The sequence below is a fragment of the Toxotes jaculatrix genome, chromosome 6, assembly GCF_017976425.1.
Source record: "Toxotes jaculatrix isolate fToxJac2 chromosome 6, fToxJac2.pri, whole genome shotgun sequence".
Taxonomy (NCBI): domain Eukaryota; kingdom Metazoa; phylum Chordata; class Actinopteri; family Toxotidae; genus Toxotes; species Toxotes jaculatrix.
The window spans coordinates 14,357,337-14,369,334 of record NC_054399.1 but is presented as its reverse complement, the minus strand read 5'-3'; positions in this window follow the sequence as shown (position 1 = coordinate 14,369,334).

Below are 11,998 nucleotides of genomic sequence, written 5' to 3'. Positions count from 1 at the left end.
GTGTTTTTTTTTCTGATTTCTTGGCAATTAACAGACAGGTTATTAGATTTTTTTTTCTAATTCATGAAACATGCATATGATAATCATACAGTGATTTTCACTGTATGACAAAGTCACAACACATATGGAAACTGATGTTAGAGAGATGTGTTGCCTGCCTGTCCTTTACTAACACAAGACTGCCATCTAATGACAGACAGACCACACAAACTGCACAATGTCCACTGGACATTTTTATTCAAGGCATCTCCTTTTTATGTTACTGTGACTGTGGTCAGACTCGAGACTGCAACAATATTTAAGTGTTACTTTTCAGTTTAAACTGTACTTAAATTTTCTTTATTTCACGCAAAATTAACATGTAACATAGAGTTTCATGTAATGTTAAAGGTTTGCATTTTATATAATTTATTCACTGTAGTGGACTGATGATTTTTACATTCATTTCTCCCTATTTTAACCAGTGTGTAAAGAGACAAAAGTTGCACAACTTTTGAGTAGTACTCCATGCCATTTTAGTTTTGGAAAAAAATAATTAAAAAAACTTTATATGTCAATTATATGATTTAATTTTGACACATTTCCAACATATAGTTTAAAGATTTTCAGTTTGATCATCCACTATCATGAAACAATACGGTCTACAAAAGATCTGTTTTATTTATGTTGCTTTGCACAAAACTGTGATTACGTTCTTACATTTCATTTTCATTAATTTCATTTTAACAATTTATTCTTTCAAAGCCCTTCATCACATTTTAATAAATTCATTAAAAATCTACACACACACTTGTTTTGCTGTATTTGTGGGGACCAGTCAATGATATCATACATACCTAGTCCTTTACCCTACCCTTAACCATCACAACTGAATGTCAAACCCAAATCCTAAAACCAAGTCTTGACCTACAAGTCTTAACCCTGAACCTACAAGTATAGTGGTATGTGAACTCATCCTTACTTTCTTTTCCCCTCTGGCCTCGGTCCACCCTCCTTTCCTTGAGATCCAAAGATGAAAGTAGTTCTTAGAACACTCTTCTGACAATTTGGTTTGCTTTTTTCTTTTTTTCTTTTCTTGATTTAGTGTTATTGAACTTTAATCATTGTGATTAACGCCTAGTAAAGCAGGTAAGGTGACATATAGCATGGTTTGATTAGCTTTGGATCACTTTGGTGCACTGAGGCAGTTTTAGTGATTTAAAAAGATTTTGATGGGATCCTGATAGCACACAAGAGGGCACATGACAATATGGCATTACACAGATCTATTCAATATGATTTACCCAACAAGTCCTGTCAATTAAAGGACAAAATACATTGTCCATTGCCATCTAGTAAAACACACCAGAATGTTTTCTGATCCTACATCCCCAAAGGCAGGATAACATCATTTGTCTGTGCCTTCCAAAATCAATACAAATCACTTTTGAATAATAGACATGTTCTATGATGTGACAATTCTATGGTTACCATTTAGCTGGGTGCAGGTACAAAAATAACTTGATTAAGTTCAGGGAAAGATCATGCTTTTTGTTGCAATGTCTACTTTGTTAAGTTTAGGGAACCTTTGCTGTCAATAATAAATTTGTGGCTGAGGTTATGGAATGACCGTGGTCATGCTTTACACAATGTTGACTATCAATTTTAAACAGGAAGTGAACAGCAGGGTTCTGCATTAAACTCTGGTGCAGCTGTAATGGTAGTCACTATTGTAATTAGAACACTCAAGTACACAGGCACACACACAGGAAAATATAGACAGAAATACACACATAGGCAAACTCCCTGTTCCTATGCTCTGTGAACCTTTGGCTGTTAATAAAAAGTATTATTTCATCAGGGCAATACACTAACACAGGAACACAACACACACTTACACAGAAATGACAACAAATGAGAAAAGTGACATAGCTGACCTCGAGTTGCAGGTCACTGGCAGGTCAGCCACTCACTGGGCCGTGCTCCTCTTCACGCTCATCTCCTCAAACCTTTCATCAAATCCTACCCTTTTTATTTGCACTGTGATTAAATGTAGATTTGCAGTAATAAAAAGGCAGGTCATAAGGTGATAAAAAAAACACGAATGAAGGTGTGATCTGAAAAATATCAAGTGGCTCAAAAAAACATCAGTGTCAGTAGCCGCTCATCCCCATCCCCATGTATTATGACTGTTTTTCTATTTCTTATTTCTACTAAACATTTACTGCAATTCAGAAGTTTTACACTGAATCCTTTCCAAATGTTTCAGTTATGAAATACTGATTAAATACCTAATGACTGTACAAATTTACTGTTTTGAAAATGCTTCAGTCAATAAAATGGTTTTGCTTTTGTTGTTTTCTGTATTTTATAGAAGAATTATTGATGCGAAGATAGTGTACTTGCTGAATCACTGCCTGTTGTCCTGAAAATCCCTCTTTTATATTTGTAGCTCTTCAGTGCACTTGATATCTGTATGCTACACTCCTGCAACTCATTCCCTGTTACTGGCCTCCTCAATCCTCTTACCTCCATCCCTCTTTTCTCCAAAGAGACTGTCCCTCTCTGCCAGTCAGGTCCTAAGGGAGCTAGGCCACCCATTGGGGACCTATTAAGGGGGGGATAGGGTGGGTTGGAGAGCAGGCAGAGAGACGGCAGCAGGTCAAATCGCTTTGTGGCAGAGGAGGGCTATCATTTACTGTAATTCAGGTCCTGTCAGGCTGAAGGAGAGGGAAGGTGAAGTGGCGTGGCGCGCCCTAGCTCTCATCTGTCTCTCCCCCCATCCCCACCTATCATAGACAATGGCTGGCTGGCTGGCTAGTGGCTGGTAAGTGGGAGGATGGGCACTGGAGGAAATATTACAGCTACAGTGAGGTGTATCTATTTTATTGCAGTAGCTGAGCATTTTTGTATTTTGTTTTACACTCGAGGCACTTCACTGACTGCCTTATTCCTTACAGTGTATGAGCAGGTAGGGGTTAAGTGCTATGCTCAAGGATACTTGAGAATGATATGTGACTGTTGCTGGACTTAAACCACTAACTTTAGATTTTAATAATTATGAGTATTGCATCATACTTTTATCTCTAACAACGCATAAGCAAAACCAAAACAATACACTTCAGTACTGACAGACATAGATTGCACTTCATGGTGATCAAACCTGGGACCTGTCAGTAAAAGACCAGTTTGACTCACCTGAGAGTTTTTCTGCTGTCACCCCTGCTGTCAGTGAATAACCTTGCTTGCTCATCACTGACAACAGGACAAATATTTCTCTCTTTCCTTGTTATGTTCCTGTCTCTGCATGTCTCCTGTACTCCAGGTCCCACTTTGCTATTTAGGAAAATACATCTGTTTAGCAAATTTTCACCAAGCATAAATGATTATAAGCAGTAGTACTAATAGTCATTAATTCACTGTTTGACATTTGAAAAATAGAGTTTAGCTTTTTTTTATTCACCTCAAGAACAACAAAGACAGATGAGGTTATAAATCTGGGCTAGTGTGGGAACCTATTCATTACTATGTATATATAGTGCAGTATTTTCATTTAGATATGTTGACTGAAATAAATTATGGTGTGCTACAACACAGATCATTAGAAATTCTAATTTCTGATAAAAAATATATTTCTTAACATAAGGTCTATTATCAAATATTGTTTGTAAGCTGTGATTCTGAGAAATACCTTGACGACTACAGTATCGTCAAGTACAGCAACATACATATATATGTATATGTATATGTATTTTTTGGCCTCAAGATGTCATATAAATGGTCATAGCAAATTTTGATGCCTTACTAGACTATGACCATTTTTATGACATTTTGAGGCCCAAAAAAAAATGTGACTTTTTTGGGCCGATTTTGACGCCTTACTATACTATGACGTTTTTTATGACATTTTGAGGTCAAAAAAAATTTGACTTTTTTTGGCCGAAAAAAACGCCATACTATACTATGACGTTTTTTATGACATTTTGAGGTCAAAAAAATTTTTGACTTTTTTTGGCCGATTTTGACGCCTTACTGTACTATGACGTTTTTTATGACATTTTGAGGTCAATCAAAATTTGGATTTTTTTTGCCCGAAAAAAACGCCATACTATACTATGACGTTTTTTATGACATTTTGAGGTCAAAAAAAATTTTGACTTTTTTTGGCCGATTTTGACGCCTTACTATACTATGACGTTTTTTATGACATTTTGAGGTCAAAAAAAATTTTGACTTTTTTTGCCCGAAAAAAACGCCATACTATACTATGACGTTTTTTATGACATTTTGAGGTCAAAAAAAATTTTGACTTTTTTTGCCCGAAAAAAACGCCATACTATACTATGACGTTTTTTATGACATTTTGAGGTCAAAAAAATTTTTGACTTTTTTTGCCCGAAAAAAACGCCATACTATACTATGACGTTTTTTATGACATTTTGAGGTCAAAAAAAATTTTGACTTTTTTTGCCCGAAAAAAACGCCATACTATACTATGACGTTTTTTATGACATTTTGAGGTCAAAAAAAATGTTGACTTTTTTTGCCCGAAAAAAACCCCATACTATACTATGACGTTTTTTATGACATTTTGAGGTCAAAAAAAATTTTGACTTTTTTTGGCCGATTTTGACACCTTACTATACTATGACGTTTTTAATGACATTTTGAGGTAAAAAAAATTTGACTTTTTTTGGCCGATTTTGACGCCATACTATACTATGACGTTTTTTATGACATTTTGAGGTCAAAAAAATTTTTGACTTTTTTTGGCCGATTTTGACGCCTTACTATACTATGACGTTTTTTATGACATTTTGAGGTCAAAAAAAATTTTGACTTTTTTTGGCCGATTTTGATGCCTTACTATACTATGACGTTTTTTATGACATTTTGAGGTCAAAAAAAATTTTGACTTTTTTTGCCCGAAAAAAACGCCATACTATACTATGACGTTTTTTATGACATTTTGAGGTCAAAAAAAATTTTGACTTTTTTTGCCCGAAAAAAACGCCATACTATACTATGACGTTTTTTATGACATTTTGAGGTCAAAAAAAATTTTGACTTTTTTTGCCCGAAAAAAACGCCATACTATACTATGACGTTTTTTATGACATTTTGAGGTCAAAAAAAATTTTGACTTTTTTTGGCCGATTTTGACGCCATACTATACTATGACGTTTTTTATGACATTTTGAGGTCAAAAAAAATTTTGACTTTTTTTGGCCGATTTTGACGCCTTACTATACTATGACGTTTTTTATGACATTTTGAGGTCAAAAAAAATTTTGACTTTTTTTGTCCGATTTTGACGCCATACTATACTATGACGTTTTTTATGACATTTTGAGGTCAAAAAATTTTTTGACTTCTTTTGGCCGATTTTGAAGCCATACTATACTATGACGTTTTTTATGACATTTTGAGGTCAAAAAAATTTTTGACTTTTTTTGCCCGAAAAAAACGCCATACTATACTATGACGTTTTTTATGACATTTTGAGGTCAAAAAGTTTTTTGACTTTTTTTGGCCGATTTTGACGCCATACTATACTATGACGTTTTTTATGACATTTTGAGGTCAAAAACATTTTTGACTTTTTTTGGCCGATTTTGACGCCATACTATACTATGACGTTTTTTATGACATTTTGAGGTCAAAAAAATTTTTGACTTCTTTTGGCCGATTTTGACGCCATACTATACTATGACGTTTTTTATGACATTTTGAGGTCAAAAAAAATTTTGACTTTTTTTGGCCGATTTTGACGCCTTACTATACTATGACGTTTTGTATGACATTTTGAGGTCAAAAAAAATTTTGACTTTTTTTGGCCGATTTTGACGCCTTACTATACTATGACATTTTTTATGACATTTTGAGGTCAAAAAAAATTTTGACTTTTTTTGCCCGAAAAAAACGCCTTACTATACTATGACGTTTTTTATGACATTTTGAGGTCAAAAAAAATTTTGACTTTTTTTGGCCGATTTTGACGCCTTACTGTACTATGACGTTTTTTATGACATTTTGAGGTCAATCAAAATTTGGATTTTTTTTGCCCGAAAAAAACGCCATACTATACTATGACGTTTTTTATGACATTTTGAGGTCAAAAAAAATTTTGACTTTTTTTGGCCGATTTTGACGCCCTACTATACTATGACGTTTTTTATGACATTTTGAGGTCAAAAAAAATTTTGACTTTTTTTGCCCGAAAAAAACGCCATACTATACTATGACGTTTTTTATGACATTTTGAGGTCAAAAAAAATTTTGACTTTTTTTGCCCGAAAAAAACGCCATACTATACTATGACGTTTTTTATGACATTTTGAGGTCAAAAAAATTTTTGACTTTTTTTGCCCGAAAAAAACGCCATACTATACTATGACGTTTTTTATGACATTTTGAGGTCAAAAAAAATTTTGACTTTTTTTGCCCGAAAAAAACGCCATACTATACTATGACGTTTTTTATGACATTTTGAGGTCAAAAAAAATGTTGACTTTTTTTGCCCGAAAAAAACACCATACTATACTATGACGTTTTTTATGACATTTTGAGGTCAAAAAAAATTTTGACTTTTTTTGGCCGATTTTGACACCTTACTATACTATGACGTTTTTTATGACATTTTGAGGTCAAAAAAATTTGACTTTTTTTGGCCGATTTTGACGCCATACTATACTATGACGTTTTTTATGACATTTTGAGGTCAAAAAAAATTTTGACTTTTTTTGCCCGAAAAAAACGCCTTACTATACTATGACGTTTTTTATGACATTTTGAGGTCAAAAAAAATTTTGACTTTTTTTGGCCGATTTTGACGCCTTACTGTACTATGACGTTTTTTATGACATTTTGAGGTCAATCAAAATTTGGATTTTTTTTGCCCGAAAAAAACGCCATACTATACTATGACGTTTTTTATGACATTTTGAGGTCAAAAAAAATTTTGACTTTTTTTGGCCGATTTTGACGCCCTACTATACTATGACGTTTTTTATGACATTTTGAGGTCAAAAAAATTTTTGACTTTTTTGCCCGAAAAAAACGCCATACTATACTATGACGTTTTTTATGACATTTTGAGGTCAAAAAAAATTTTGACTTTTTTTGCCCGAAAAAAACGCCATACTATACTATGACGTTTTTTATGACATTTTGAGGTCAAAAAAATTTTTGACTTTTTTTGCCCGAAAAAAACGCCATACTATACTATGACGTTTTTTATGACATTTTGAGGTCAAAAAAATTTTTGACTTTTTTTGCCCGAAAAAAACGCCATACTATACTATGACGTTTTTTATGACATTTTGAGGTCAAAAAAAATGTTGACTTTTTTTGCCCGAAAAAAACACCATACTATACTATGACGTTTTTTATGACATTTTGAGGTCAAAAAAAATTTTGACTTTTTTTGGCCGATTTTGACACCTTACTATACTATGACGTTTTTTATGACATTTTGAGGTAAAAAAAATTTGACTTTTTTTGGCCGATTTTGACGCCATACTATACTATGACGTTTTTTATGACATTTTGAGGTCAAAAAAAATTTTGACTTTTTTTGGCCGATTTTGACGCCTTAATATACTATGACGTTTTTTATGACATTTTGAGGTCAAAAAATTTTTTGACTTCTTTTGGCCGATTTTGACGCCATACTATACTATGACGTTTTTTATGACATTTTGAGGTCAAAAAGTTTTTTGACTTTTTTTGGCCGATTTTGACGCCATACTATACTATGACGTTTTTTATGACATTTTGAGGTCAAAAACATTTTTGACTTTTTTTGGCCGATTTTGACGCCATACTATACTATGACGTTTTTTATGACATTTTGAGGTCAAAAAAATTTTTGACTTCTTTTGGCCGATTTTGACGCCATACTATACTATGACGTTTTTTATGACATTTTGAGGTCAAAAAAATTTTTGACTTTTTTTGGCCGATTTTGACGCCTTACTATACTATGACGTTTTTTATGACATTTTGAGGTCAAAAAAAATTTTGACTTTTTTTGCCCGAAAAAAACGCCATACTATACTATGACGTTTTTTATGACATTTTGAGGTCAAAAAAAATTTTGACTTTTTTTGCCCGAAAAAAACGCCATACTATACTATGACGTTTTTTATGACATTTTGAGGTCAAAAAAATTTTTGACTTTTTTTGGCCGATTTTGACGCCATACTATACTATGACGTTTTTTATGACATTTTGAGGTCAAAAAAATTTTTGACTTTTTTTGGCCGATTTTGACGCCTTACTATACTATGACGTTTTTTATGACATTTTGAGGTAAAAAAAAATGTTGACTTTTTTTGCCCGAAAAAAACACCATACTATACTATGACGTTTTTTATGACATTTTGAGGTCAAAAAAAATTTTGACTTTTTTTGCCCGAAAAAAACGCCATACTATACTATGACGTTTTTTATGACATTTTGAGGTCAAAAAAAATTTTGACTTTTTTTGCCCGAAAAAAACGCCATAGTATACTATGACGTTTTTTATGACATTTTGAGGTCAAAAAAATTTTTTGACTTTTTTTGGCCGATTTTGACGCCTTACTATACTATGACGTTTTTTATGACATTTTGAGGTCAAAAAAATTTTTGACTTTTTTTGGCCGATTTTGACGCCATACTATACTATGACGTTTTTTATGACATTTTGAGGTCAAAAAAATTTTTGACTTTTTTTGGCCAATTTTGACGCCTTACTATACTATGACGTTTTTTATACTATTTACGTTTTTTATACTATTTACGTTTTTTGATGGGGAAATTTCTGTGCAATTTCCCCATTGTGGGACTATTAAAGGTTTATCTTATCTTATCTTATCTTATCTTTATGACATTTTGAGGTCAAAAAATTTTTTGACTTCTTTTGGCCGATTTTGACGCCATACTATACTATGACGTTTTTTATGACATTTTGAGGTCAAAAAAAATTTTGACTTTTTTTGGCCGATTTTGACGCCTTACTATACTATGACATTTTTTATGACATTTTGAGGTCAAAAAAAATTTTGACTTTTTTTGCCCGAAAAAAACGCCTTACTATACTATGACGTTTTTTATGACATTTTGAGGTCAAAAAAAATTTTGACTTTTTTTGGCCGATTTTGACGCCTTACTGTACTATGACGTTTTTTATGACATTTTGAGGTCAATCAAAATTTGGATTTTTTTTGCCCGAAAAAAACGCCATACTATACTATGACGTTTTTTATGACATTTTGAGGTCAAAAAAAATTTTTGACTTTTTTTGGCCGATTTTGACGCCTTACTATACTATGACGTTTTTTATGACATTTTGAGGTCAAAAAAATTTTTGACTTTTTTTGTCCGATTTTGACGCCATACTATACTATGACGTTTTTTATGACATTTTGAGGTCAAAAAAATTTTTGACTTTTTTTGGCCAATTTTGACGCCATACTATACTATGACGTTTTTTATGACATTTTGAGGTCAAAAAAAATTTTGACTTTTTTTGGCCGATTTTGACGCCTTAATATACTATGACGTTTTTTATGACATTTTGAGGTCAAAATAAATGTTGACTTTTTTTGCCTGAAAAAAACACCATACTATACTATGACGTTTTTTATGACATTTTGAGGTCAAAAAAAATTTTGACTTTTTTTGGCCGAATTTGACGCCTTACTATACTATGACGTTTTTTATACTATTTACGTTTTTTATACTATTTACGTTTTTTGATGGGGAAATTTCTGTGCAATTTCCCCATTGTGGGACTATTAAAGGTTTATCTTATCTTATCTTATCTTATCTTTATGACATTTTGAGGTCAAAAAATTTTTTGACTTCTTTTGGCCGATTTTGACGCCATACTATACTATGACGTTTTTTATGACATTTTGAGGTCAAAAAAAATTTTGACTTTTTTTGCCCGAAAAAAACGCCATACTATACTATGACGTTTTTTATGACATTTTGAGGTCAAAAACTTTTTTGACTTTTTTTGGCCGATTTTGACGCCATACTATACTATGACGTTTTTTATGACATTTTGAGGTCAAAAAAAATTTTGACTTTTTTTGGCCGAATTTGACGCCTTACTATACTATGACGTTTTTTATGACATTTTGAGGTCAAAAAATTTTTTGACTTCTTTTGGCCGATTTTGACGCCATACTATACTATGACGTTTTTTATGACATTTTGAGGTCAAAAAAAATTTTGACTTTTTTTGCCCGAAAAAAACGCCATACTATACTATGACGTTTTTTATGACATTTTGAGGTCAAAAAAAATTTTGACTTTTTTTGCCCGAAAAAAACGCCATACTATACTATGACGTTTTTTATGACATTTTGAGGTCAAAAAAAATTTTGACTTTTTTTGGCCGATTTTGACGCCATACTATACTATGACGTTTTTTATGACATTTTGAGGTCAAAAAAAATTTTGACTTTTTTTGGCCGATTTTGACGCCATACTATACTATGACGTTTTTTATGACATTTTGAGGTCAAAAAAATTTTTGACTTTTTTTGTCCGATTTTGACGCCTTACTATACTATGACGTTTTTTATGACATTTTGAGGTCAAAAAAATTTTTGACTTTTTTTGTCCGATTTTGACGCCATACTATACTATGACGTTTTTTATGACATTTTGAGGTCAAAAAAAATGTTGACTTTTTTTGCCCGAAAAAAACACCATACTATACTATGACGTTTTTTATGACATTTTGAGGTCAAAAAAAATTTTGACTTTTTTTGCCCGAAAAAAACGCCATACTATACTATGACGTTTTTTATGACATTTTGAGGTCAAAAAATTTTTTGACTTTTTTTGCCCGAAAAAAACGCCATACTATACTATGACGGTTTTTTATGACATTTTGAGGTCAAAAAAATTTTTGACTTTTTTTGCCCGAAAAAAACGCCATACTATACTATGACGTTTTTTATGACATTTTGAGGTCAAAAAAAATTTTGACTTTTTTTGGCCGATTTTGACGCCATACTATACTATGACGTTTTTTATGACATTTTGAGGTCAAAAAAATTTTTGACTTTTTTTGGCCGATTTTGACGCCTTACTATACTATGACGTTTTTTATGACATTTTGAGGTCAAAAAAATTTTTGACTTTTTTTGGCCAATTTTGACGCCATACTATACTATGACGTTTTTTATGACATTTTGAGGTCAAAAAAAATTTTGACTTTTTTTGGCCGATTTTGACGCCATACTATACTATGACGTTTTTTATGACATTTTGAGGTCAAAAAAATTTTTGACTTTTTTTGGCCGATTTTGACGCCTTACTATACTATGACGTTTTTTATGACATTTTGAGGTAAAAAAAAATGTTGACTTTTTTTGCCCGAAAAAAACACCATACTATACTATGACGTTTTTTATGACATTTTGAGGTCAAAAAAAATTTTGACTTTTTTTGCCCGAAAAAAACGCCATACTATACTATGACGTTTTTTATGACATTTTGAGGTCAAAAAAAATTTTGACTTTTTTTGCCCGAAAAAAACGCCATACTATACTATGACGTTTTTTATGACATTTTGAGGTCAAAAAAAATTTTGACTTTTTTTGCCCGAAAAAAACGCCATACTATACTATGACGTTTTTTATGACATTTTGAGGTCAAAAAGTTTTTTGACTTTTTTTGGCCGATTTTGACGCCATACTATACTATGACGTTTTTTATGACATTTTGAGGTCAAAATAAATGTTGACTTTTTTTGCCTGAAAAAAACACCATACTATACTATGACGTTTTTTATGACATTTTGAGGTCAAAAACATTTTTGACTTTTTTTGGCCGAATTTGACGCCTTACTATACTATGACGTTTTTTATGACATTTTGAGGTCAAAAAATTTTTTGACTTCTTTTGGCCGATTTTGACGCCATACTATACTATGACGTTTTTTATGACATTTTGAGGTCAAAAAGTTTTTTGACTTTTTTTGGCCGATTTTGACGCCATACTATACTATGACGTT